Consider the following 12,613-nt stretch of genomic DNA (forward strand, 5'->3'; position numbering starts at 1 on the left):
ATTTGTAAGTGCTGTTATTGTGAAAAAACAGTTTTTTTGTTGTTGTTGAACCCTGATTGTGGCAACGTGTTCATTTAGAACTTCTACTCTAGTTAAAGAAATATTAAGGTATGTTTTAAAAAATGTCGTGTTTGTTTCATTGTAACTTTAATATTTATGTGCTTCTTATTTAAATACTCTTGTAATTTTAATTGTAAATTCAGATATCTCTAAACCAACATCTATAATAAGTGACTTTATATTGACAACTGTCTTTAATTTGTCCGTGATAACTCAAAAAGTAATTAACAATTACTGCTATGTTAATTTAAAAATTAAGCCTCCAGCACAATTTACTGGTCCCTATTACAAATACTCATTCTAAAGCCTAGACGTACGATAACAGGTGTATTATTTTGTCATAAAATGTAAAGAAGGAAAAGGAGTGGGTTTGATGTGGAAACAAAGATACATTTTTATGAGAATACAGAAGGACAGCCGATTATATAGGAAAAAGTACTACTACATCGTGATACATTAACTTTAATAAGTTCTGTTTAAAGATCAAGTAAAAATTACTCTTATGAAAAAAAAAAATGGAACGGACACCGTAACAAAATACAGAAACAAATTCGACAATAAGACTTGACTTATTTAAGAAAGAAACGAATTTATGTCATTAAGATATAATGAATATCCTCATCTTTCACATTTTAAATCTTCAACTGGCACTCGTCTTTGTGATTTAAAGTCTCATATGAGATCTATCAGACGAAGAAATACTTATAATAGTTTTTCTTCTGAGAGGTCTGTTATGTACTTTTCACAAAAGTAACAAATTTTCGATAACATCACAGTATCTAGAAGTAATTTTCAAATAGACTTGATATAACACAAAACTTTATCCGCAAGTAAGCGTTTATCAGAACGTAGTAACCGAGATGGGCACTTGTAGTATTTAGGTACATACTTTGACTTGTACCACAGTATCATGTAGCATTTCTTTCGCTTGTATATTTATTAAATGTAATAATAATTACGAAGAGATTTCGCTAATATGTTGTTACGATAACGAATGTGATCTTAAAGTATAAATTTGTACAGCAAAGACGATCTCTTTTTATGTCATGTCTTCTGTTGTCACAAATATCTTATATAAAATTAGAAACGAGTAGCGTAAAGTATATAGCCCTTGTTTAGCTTTCCCAAACAAAAAATCTGTTTAAAAAGAAAATTTCTGTTACTTGTCGGTTTGAAACTTGTCGCTTATGATTTCAATACACTTAACATAGGAGTTACCTGTTATTAAAGTTTTCTTTAAGCTTGCATTAATTCTATCTTTGTATGCTAAAGGGTCGTATTTTTGTATATATCACTTATTATATTTACTATAGGTAAAAACTCCTAATGGAGCTTCAGTAATTTTACAGACTTGCAACGCAGACATCCGGGATTCGGTTAACCGCGGTAGACACATCAGACAATCTAATGTGGCTTTACTGTAAAATAAACTGTATAAGCAACTCGTGCTTTTCTCATCAGTTTTATTTGATACGATTACAAAGTTTCCTATAACTTGATTTAGGTTCAAAATGAATAGCATTTTATGAATATAATTCGTAAATGAAACGTGCAGAAGAGCAGATGAAAAGAATATCCACTCAGTAACCCTGCAGTAAATCAGTACACACATAAACCTTGTATAAAATTCAAATGGAGATATAGAACATCATTCGTTGTGTGTTACTACAGTTTTATTATTCAGATATGATAAACATTTACAGATAACCGTATCATAAGTTATTTATTACAGCAAAAATTCGTTTTGTTTAAAAGTTTATTTGCTCTGAACTAAACAGAGTTCTTCACATATCAAATGAAGATAAAGTACTATGTTTGTTTAGTGCTAAATAATACAACGAGTTCTTTTCTAGAATAATTCTGCAGTATATAACGAAGTGAGAAGCGCGATTATTTATAGGTTACGTAATATAAGTCTTTAATCCATATTGGGCCCAACATGGCCAGGTGGTTAAGGCGTTCGACTCGTAATCTGAGGGTCGCAGATTCAAATCCTCGTGTCACCAAACATGCTCTCCCTTTCAGCCGTGGAGGCATTAAAATTTGACGGTCAATCCCACTATTCGTTGGTAAATTAATAGCCCAAGAGTTGGCGGTGGATGGTCATGACTAGCTGCCTTCCCTCCAATCTTACACTGCTGAATTAGGAGCGGCTAGCCCAAGTGTAGCTTTGCGCAAAATTAAAAAGAAAGAAGCAAAACAATCTCGAATCTTCTGTTCTGCTTGCGAAACGTGAGTACATGATTGGATTCACTGTCATATAAAATCGTCATTTTATTAATACTTTTGTTCTCAGCAAATATTTTAATTGCATCCATTTAAGTTCACTTCCGAAGACTCATTAAACAAATATATAAACTGCTCAAAAAATTAAAGGAACAACTACGTTTTCGTATATAATAATCTCAGTGTTGCAAATGTGATAATATTGTTATTTTTTAGGTAAGTTGCCTCATTTCAGTTCCATTTGTATCCGTTTTTTAATGTGTGATGAACAGTAAAACATGGAGAAATAAAATGTTTAAAAATGACCAATATCACCAAAACTGTTATCCCATATGAAACAATACTTTAAAAAAGTTTACATGCATTTATTCAAGGAATGTTTGAAACATTCAATATATAGTGTGACTTACACAGGCTGTGACACACTCCTGACACCGATTTGGCACACTTCGAATCAGTCTATCGATGTTATCTTGAGGTGTGGCAGCCCGCTCGTCAACCAGGGCTTGTCGGAGTTCCTGTACATTCTAAGGAGGGTTCTGGCGTTCACTAACACGCCTCAACAACATATCCCAACAATGTTCGATCGGATTTAAATCTGGAGATCTGGCGGGCTTTTCAAAAGTCTCTATTCCTTTCTCTTCAAGGAAGTCCATTGAGAAAGCATTTGACACAGTGTGGCATAACGGCTTACGACATAGATTACTTGAAATGGCATTACCCCAGGAAACTATTCGCTGGCTGTCCAACTTCCTGGATAACAGAATGTGTAAAGTAAATGTAAATGGGGCCCACTCAGGGTCCTTCTCACCCGAAGCAGGAGTCCCGCAGGGAGGGGTTGTTAGCTCTATATTATTTATCATGTACGTGAGTAATATGCCTCTGTCGGACCTAAATTTAGGTTATGCATCACAGTTCGCTGACGATGTAGCAGTCTGGAAAAGCGCCCCCACTCCGTCAATAGCAGCAACGAACCTACAACCAGTTCTAAATAACATCGAAGAATACTGCCAGAAATACAGAATCAAAATCAATATTCCAAAAACTCAAGTCTTAGTATTCAGCAGACTGAATAAGCTGAAAAAAGATCCACCAAAACTCTATATGAATGGATCACTTTTACTGACTGCTACTTCTGCTAAATTTCTAGATCTAACCTATGATTCAAAATTAACGTGGTTACCACATATTAAAAATGTACTGATACGAATCTGGAAAAGAGCAAACTATGCAAGAAGTCTTTCAGGTAAAATCCAAGGAACATCACCAGACAACATACTTAAAATTTACAAAACGTACATTAGACCAACAATAGAATATGCATCACCTGCCTGGATTAACATAGCACCCACACATGTACAGAAACTTCAACGTATACAAAATTCAGTACTAACTTCAGCATATAAAGTACCACGAAGCACTTCATCCACATTTATGCACAAATATGCAAACATAGACACAATATCTGAAAGACTTGCATAATTCTCTAAAATATTTCAATAAGAATTGGCATAAAAATGACTTAATGTGTAATCTCGACAGATATCACATTCATGATGTAAATGGTCCTAAATACCTCTCCCCTTTTAACATATATTTAAGAAATGTAACACAAGCTGACCACTATGCACTAGACACTTAGTCCTTGTTCCTTTTTATTATTATAATTATTATTTTCTTTTTCTTTTTTGTAATCATTTTTTTTCTCTTATTGAATTATCATTCAATTATTGAATAACAATTATTATAATTACTTTCTTTTTTTTTTGTGTGTGTTTGTTACTACAAGTAGTAGTAGCATTCTCTCTATGAAGAAAAAGGAAAAAAATACAAAAAAATATATATATATATATGAAAATACCAAAAAAGAAAAAGAAATGAAGGGAAAAAAAAACTTCTTGTTCGTCCATGCATGGACTGAGCCCTGAAATGGGCCTGAGTATGATGTCATTCTATTACTCTGGCCCAAAGCTTAAAAAATAAATAAATAAATAAAATAAAAAAAAAACCCTAAAGACAGACGCTATAATCGTTCGGGAGGGAGGAAGAGGTCAAATGTACCTGACCCTCCTGGGTATTTAACAACATCAATACCCAAATACCGACACAGTGAAACAAGGAAGTCCATACACAGTCTGGCGACGTTGGCTCACGCGTTAATCTGCTTGAGAATAAACCCATCGCCGATAGCACCGACAAAAGGCCTCAAAATGGGTTCCAGAATTTTGTATCTATATCGTCGTGTATTCAGAGCACTCCTGCCGAGTATGAGTAAGTCCGTGCGGCCACCCAAGCATATGCCTGCCCAGACCATTACAGAACCTTCTCTATAAGGGTCGTCTACTTGCACAATGTTACAGGCGGAAAGTCGCTCTCCTCGGCGTCTCCACACTCTCGCACGTGCATTATCACGAGACACAGTGAACCTGCTCTCGTTTGTCCACAGCACGGTGGCCCATTGACGAAGTTCGCAGTCCAGATGCTGCCGAGCAAACTCCAACCTGGCTGCACGGTGTTGCGCTGTCAGAATAATTCACCTTGCAGGCCGTCTGGCCCTAAGGCGTCCTTCGTGCAGACGATTGCAAATTGTTTGGGTCAACACACGGATTCCAGTGGAATGCTGAAGGGCATTTCGCAGTGACCGAGATGTAGCTAACTTGTTTCGCAGAGCGGTAGTACGAAGTAACGGTCCTCTCTGGCTGTTGTGCAGCGATGATGGTCTTGACCTGGTCTCCTGCCATAAGAGTTCGTCTCATGGTAGCGTCTTTAAAGTCGATTGGTGACACACCAACGCGCTGTGCCACCCTCCTTTGGATCTGGCCAAGGATATCAATATAAATGTTTTTGATAAAAGAAAATATTTTGATTTTCCATTTTATGGTTCACCCTCCTTACATAGTAATGTGCTATACCCATTTATTACAAACATTATAACTTCGCAGATATTTAGATATTGTGAAATGTGTAATAAATTACAATATATTATTAATAATATTGATATACTGATACGAAAATTAATAGTTAATGGATTTAATAAAGGAATTTTGGATAACATTATTAAATTATTATGTAATAAATACAAAAATGTATTAAATAAATAGAAAGAAAGTAAAATCAGAGAATTCTACTAAAATTATTTTTAGTTACAAATAATGTCATCTAAGAACTTGGCACTACTTTATGCACATGTACACCTTAAGCAGCATATAAAAGCATGACAGTCACAGTAAACTATAACTTTACTTATGTCGTATTAATTAGTGTCTCTATCATATAGGGGGCAGTAATGCTAACTTCAAGACGTAAGTTTTATCTTACGTTCCCACAAATGGTAATACCTTATTTTAATTTTTTCTTTGTTTTATTGTTTGTCTTTTTCTTATTATTTTAACTTGGGAGAGCAGTCAAATACGCATTACTGTCTGCAGGCAGTGAAGGGTGATATAAGTATGAAACGTTGTGGGCTTGAGCCCCCACATTTTGCTGACGATAGACGATTTATCCCCACCGCAATTTGAGTCCTATTTCTCTAGTCACCTCTAAAACCTAGGATACATTTTATAATCCCACGTTGTAGTTTGTACATATACAGCATATTTTGTTTCGTGTTAATGTGTTTCGTGAATGGCTTAAAAATGATTGGGTATAATGTAATCAATCAGAAGATGCGATTTCCCATTTATAACACAATTCTCATACACGTGTGTGTTTGTGAAAACAGACATCCGCCGTTACATATCTCCCAAACCACCTTGTTGGTATGAAACGTTGTTAACACCGTAGCCTAGTTCCTACAGAAATGAACTAAATTGGATTAGTAAATGTCATCCTATACTCCTTACTGTTAGAATTCACCATTGATTACACTATCCCTCTATTTCAGATCTAGGTATAGTGCTAGTTAGATGCAGATATCAAAGCAAAATTTGACAAGATGGATGTTAATTGTTTTGCCCGTTCATGATTTAGAGTTAAATTTATTAGATATTTAAGAAGGGTTAGCATCATACGAGAAACTATATGAAATAAAATAACAACCACCTGCATATGCTTCACTTTCGGTGTCGATTTATGAAAATACTGCGTAAAGAGCTTTAAAGAACAATTAGTAGTATCTGTAGGTGTCTACATAATGTAGATGACAGAAACATGCCTGTGAACATCTAATGTGTAACATGCTTCAGGATTTCTACTGATTGAAACGTAACTTTTTATTCTCATAAAGAAATATAGTGACTATGTATGTAGAATTATACTTATAGAAATAGAACAAAATATTTGTTTTATAACATAGCTTTTACCTTTTAATTTTACGAAAGGTACTTCCTTATTTGATCCTGGGGAACTATATCCAAATTAATTGTATTTAACTGCTATTCATAAAGTAATATTTAGAATTGGACATAAACCAGGGTTCCAGTAAACGTTTACTTTGATCCAAACATTCTTATTTTTGGTAACGACTTCCTTCTATTTTCAGGACTTTATTTATGTTTTAATAATTGTTTCTTTTTTGGTATATTGTGTGTTAAAAATAATTTCTTTTTTAACACACAATATACCAAAAAAGAAATACAATTTGTAATGACGGTTATTGCTAATAGTTATTACAAGTAATGGTTTTTATACAACAGTTTTACGAATTTGCAGACAATACCAATTCTTATATCTGGTCTGAAACTGAATATTTTATCGATGATCCACGTCCATGTCGAGCAAATTAATTTAAAGTTGATATTGTTACACGTCGCTTAAGCTAGCTATCTTGGATGACCTTGAACCGGTTGTAAGTTGACTTTATCCGGCGATGAAGATATTTAATTTACTGAAGCTGAACGGTTTGTAATGTTTGAAATCTGTAAACGTCGCACTAAACATGCTCGCCCTTTCAGCCGTGGGGGCGTTATAATGTTTCGGTCAATCCCACTATTTGTTGATAAAAGAGTAGCCCAAGAGTTGGTCGTTGGTGGTGATGATTAGCTGTCTTCTTCCTAGTCTTACACTGCTAAATTAGGGATGGCTAGCGCAAATAATTCTTGAGTAGCTTTGCGCGAAATTCTAAAAACAATTTGTAAACGTTTCTGGTTCTCGTCTGTAGTTTTACAATTAATAAGCGTTAATCCCAGTTATACCTTTCTACGCCTGTAGCCTACTCACTGTAGCTGATTAATAACAATTTTCTGTCTCTCTCTGTTGCATTTTATATAAATCAAGCAAGATCATAGAACTTTCAACAATGTTCTAGCGCCTTTTCTTAAACAAATATTGTTGATTCTTACACTCAAAAATCTACAAATTTCGAGAACAGGCGGGACTTGTGCCAATAATATGGGCAAAAAATAAAACTACACTGAAACAGATGTTGGTAATAAAATAAATATACAACAGTAAATCTGTTGCAACAATTATACAATTGCTATTAGAATGAGGAACTTGATGCAACAGAACTTTAAACCTAGTTGTAATTGGTACAATTTATTTGAGGAAACCGTGATATCTTAATGCGATACTTATTCACTTTAATTTCTATGTGAACACTTTTTTTCCAGATTGTTCTAATATTTATGGTTAGCTTATATGAGTAATCCTCAATAATAAGTTTCCATATCCGTAAGTAACTAACAGTTCATTATGACCTAGATATTGATCTTGAATTTGGTTGTACATAGACCTATTCTTCCCTTGACTGATGCTCTTCTCTGATTATTACACTTCATTGTATTTTAAACTGGTCTGTCCAAAGCTATAAATAAATTCTGCTTGACTAAAAACTGTTAAAATGATTTTGTTTGCTGAAAATTGATATTTTTTACCGTCTTGATCTGAAAGTGAAGTGACAGTCTCCATCAGTAGGAGTGTACTGCAAACGTAAGTTATCTGCCCTTATTATACTTCAAGTCAGACTTCTATGGCTATTAAAATATCTCTTCATTTGCTATATCATATCTGTGTAATGTTAAGTGCATGTGTTATAGACATTATCTTATCATACTTGAACGCCTTTTTAACGTTTTAAATAATAAATTCTTTCTTCGTAACTGTGATTTATTTTACCTTCTCAAACCAAACAGTAATAAAGGTTTAATATAGGAAGGTGGTTGTTATATAGATTAAATGTTTAATCAAGCAGAGAGATAAAAGTTTTTGATTTCTCAAACAAACATAACTGTGGGATGTTTTAAGCAATGTTTTGGCTTCGAAAAGTTTCGTCCTAGACATTTTAAATGTTACCGACGGAGCACATTTTGTGACTATAAAGTAAAATATTTTTAAAAAATGCACTTTCATAAAAAACGCTTATTTAAATCATCCAATTTCTGCTATATGGAATAAAATTATAAACTTTATCATATGATATTACATAACATCTTTTTATAAGACTTTCCACAAAGCATAATTTAATAATGCAGCTATCTGTATGTTTGTATGAAAATAAGCACAATGGGCTATCTATGCTGTGTCCACCACAGGTATATTTCCTACCTGTACTCTGTAATTACGTTTTTCTTAATGAGAACATTAGTTTGGTGGTGTTACTGTCCAGTTGTTTTCAATAAACAAACTTGTATTACGTATGAAATGCATTAAAATTCGGAGAAAATCAGTAATCTCTCTCTTAGTCAATTTCTGAGAATAGTGGTGCATAAAACTGAAAACATTGTGGCTAATCATTATCTAATTCATATCATAGAATAAATATTCACTATAGGTTAAATCACATTCGGGAAGGACTAAACTGATTCCACCCAGAATTACTTTATTATAAATGAATTTTGAAAAATTACAATACAACTTTAATTGGAAGACAAGTCGTTTTCATATCAAATAAAATTTTATAAATAGTCTTTCAGCTAATGTATCAAATTCTAGGTTTGATATTTTTCTGTAAAAATCTAAATGTCATACCAATTCAGGATATAATCGTTGCCAGTTTATCTTTTTAATGTTCAAAGCATCCATTTAGAATTTAAAAAATGGCTGTCATTTTAAGCTATTACAGACTATATGCGTGGAAATAAGAAATTAGGTTTAACATGTATATGTCGTGCATTTACGGATTAGATCTAGAAACACAAAAAAATGAAATTTAAAGTTGCTAACCAAAAGTCTTAATAATTAGATATAACAAAAGTGATACCTTTTTAAGGTATCCCAGGGGATACCATGAATTTGTCAACAATGTATGCTACTACAATTATTATTATATCGGTATAAAGTTTACCTATTATGAAATGAGTCTGAGAAAATATTGTATTTGTTGTTAAAATTATCTAACGATTGATTATACGACTAAGTAATTTTAAGCTTCATTTTTTCCAGGTAATCTATAGTCATGGCAAATTTAAAGTAAATACTTAAGTAAGGAAGCATATTACGTTAATATAACAATTGGTAGGCAAACAAAGATTTGTAAGTACAATGAAGATTTACTCATGGTGAAAGATATTAAATGCTGGTACAAAACATTGGTCTTTTACTTCTAAACAGGGCAAAACACGTGATATATTACAATATCAATAAAACTGTTCTTCGTACTTATAAATCAAAGCTTGCCTACCTGTTATTTTAAACAGATGTTATAGAAACAGGAAATTTTTTCGACGTGTGGGAATGTTAGAAATGCATATTTTAAACTCTGGGGAAAATGTTATGTATACGGTTGTGAATGCATCGTAGACATTTTGTTTAACTTCTTTGTTTGTTTGTCTGTCTTGCAAATCAAAGTAGTAATAAACTGTCAGTGACATATATAATAGATTTTATGTTTCTTATACAAACTGACAAAGCTGATCAAAAGATGAGCAGAGTTACATATATATTAAGAACAAAATGAAACCAGACTATACCTAAGTTATCCACACCTTAGATTACATTGTAAAGCTAAAACATGTCAGAATATAAAAGTACAGATATACATTTTTAGATTTTTAAGTACAACTAACTTTTAGCCATGTACTTTTATGATACTATCTGTTCTTGCAGTTGAATTAAAAACACATAAAAATGTTTGTCCCACAGAATTTTTATAATTTGGAAACTATGAAGAAGTTTATAAGAAATGGTGACAGGTTGTGGTTACTGTTAAATAATGTATCCAGTGTACCTGCACAGAATGAACAGTTGCAACTGTTAGCTTTTAATTTTTAGAGTGGAATTACACAAGATGTAATAATGTTTCCACTAATAAATAATATGAAATTGAAAAGCCCCGTTATTCACTTACTTCTTTGTTATGGTGTTAACAATACTACATTTCTCAGGACGGCTGCTATGGGTATTAACACTTTTGCTAATAAAGCATAAAACAATGTTTGGACCTTTTTAAGTCATCTGTAGGTTAGTCTCTTCATTGCTTATTTGTCGGTCGGATCTGTTAATTACGAGGTTTGTTGATAATTGGTTGTGTTGGCGTCTTTCTTGTTCTTGGCACCTTAGTTTATCTAATTTTTCTTGTGACAAATATTCTTTTCCTTGTCGTTCTTACTATTCATTTGGATTGATGTTGCATTGTATGAGTCCATAAGTATCTGATTGAATGCAGCAGTCCAGTTAATGGTCTAGATTCATGTTTTGTTTCTGAAAGTAATTTAATTTAATTCTTTATATTTCGAGTTCAACATGGCTCTTAGTAGTTTTTTTCTGTAAATTATTGATAATGTTTGTATACTAATTAACATTCTTAGATAGTTTTATCTTTACAAAATTAAGGATTAGTTTTTCCTTTCTGCACTGTTGGATGAATAAAGTTGTTTAACTTTCTTCACTATCTCTAATTTGCAATGGATAATTAATAGTGGAGTAGGCAATTTATTTTCTCCGTCTGGATTCACGCGTTTCTTTGTTTATCGATAAAATTTCAACACAAGAGACACTCATTTCTGTGAGAATCTAAAATTTTGTACCTTGCATGATTTTATAATTGACAAGTACGTGAGCTTCGCATCAGAAAGTTCTTTAACATAACACACCCAGAATGAGTCAGTTTGAAGCAACACCTGCAACTTTGAAATCATCAAACTAAATTTTAACAACATGGTTATGAATTTTGACACGTTTGGTCATAGGCCATGTGGATGGTCATGGTTAGGGTGGTTGGATGTGAAAATTATTCCCACCTATTGTGAATACGCCTGTGCAGATTATATACGTGTAATGTTTTGTAGATGTAAAAATAAACTTGCAAATGCATTAAATCTCGCGTTAAATGACAATGACAGTTTTCATTATCACTTCATCAATCTCAGGAAATTATTTTTTACATATCAACAAAACTATAGGAGCGAGAGATTTTTTTTTTTAATATTTACGAAACATTGAGAATAGTTCTGTTTTTCAGGCTTTTAACTTCGCAAAGCCCAATAGTGCTTTGGAAGTTATAGAAACTTTCGAACAAGTTCCGGGAAAGAAAATTATTTACAAGATAGGAGACAGCAAATTGAGTAATGTGGCCACGTTGTATGGTGATCCTAAGCTCGCGTGCGTTGAGTTAGGATAGAGAGAGTGTGTGTGTGTGTGTGTTTGTTTCTTATAACAAAGCCACATCAGGCTATCTGCTGTGTCCACCAAGGGGAATCGAACCCCTGATTTTAGCGCTGTGAGTCCGAAGACTTACCGCTGTTCCTGCGAGGGACAGTTAGGATGGAAAGCTAGCCGATCTCTTCTTGCAACATATGTAAGTAGAAATTAAGCATTTTATCTCCCATTTCATTCCTACTTTTCATTATAAACACCGATGTAAATGCTGATACAATCAAACGTGATTAGATTTGTAATTTAAAAGGCAGTTTATGTTATTTTTCCCAGTTTCATAATTTTTTACATGTATTTAACTGCAATTCATTCGTCCCATTGTACAAAAACTAATCACGTTTTAAACCATCCTTTCTCACTAAACTCTAGAAGACTGCTCATGGCACAATTGGCACTCTTTACAAATCATGAATTGGAAAATATATAGCTACCATTATAACCACATTTATCCATTCTTTATAGATTATAAGAAACACCACACGCATATGGTACATACACGGATCTGTTTCAGTCCAGAATCCACGTGTGAATGACTATATTTATCAACTAACTGTCTCAGTATTTGTTTGTTTTATAAATGGCTATATTTACCAACTAACTTTTGGATTCTCAATATCTGTTGTTTTAAATCGCCTAGACACATCAGTTAACTCACACTTTCTAAATATCCAGGTTGTGAATGACAAAATTTATCAACTAACTTAGTGTCTCAATATCCATTTGTTTTGTAGGTGGCTTTATCTATGATCTAGCTAATAATGTCTAGATATTCTATTTTTTTTATGAATGGCTACAT

The 12,613-nt window shown here is 33.1% G+C and overlaps 1 protein-coding gene across 2 annotated transcripts in view; it reads left to right on the forward strand.

Moving 5' to 3' along the window:
- Positions 1-5,541: 5,541 nt before the first annotated feature.
- LOC143252639 (uncharacterized) overlaps positions 5,542-12,613 on the forward strand; it is a 37,614-nt gene continuing 30,542 nt past the window's right edge. For both annotated transcript variants that reach the window (XM_076505120.1, XM_076505467.1), the window contains exon 1: positions 5,542-5,617. The gene's annotated coding sequence lies outside the window, so the exon portion shown is untranslated. The remainder of the gene's footprint in view (positions 5,618-12,613) is intronic.

The sequence above is a fragment of the Tachypleus tridentatus genome, chromosome 1 (genome assembly GCF_004210375.1).
Source record: "Tachypleus tridentatus isolate NWPU-2018 chromosome 1, ASM421037v1, whole genome shotgun sequence".
Taxonomy (NCBI): Eukaryota; Metazoa; Arthropoda; class Merostomata; order Xiphosura; family Limulidae; genus Tachypleus; species Tachypleus tridentatus.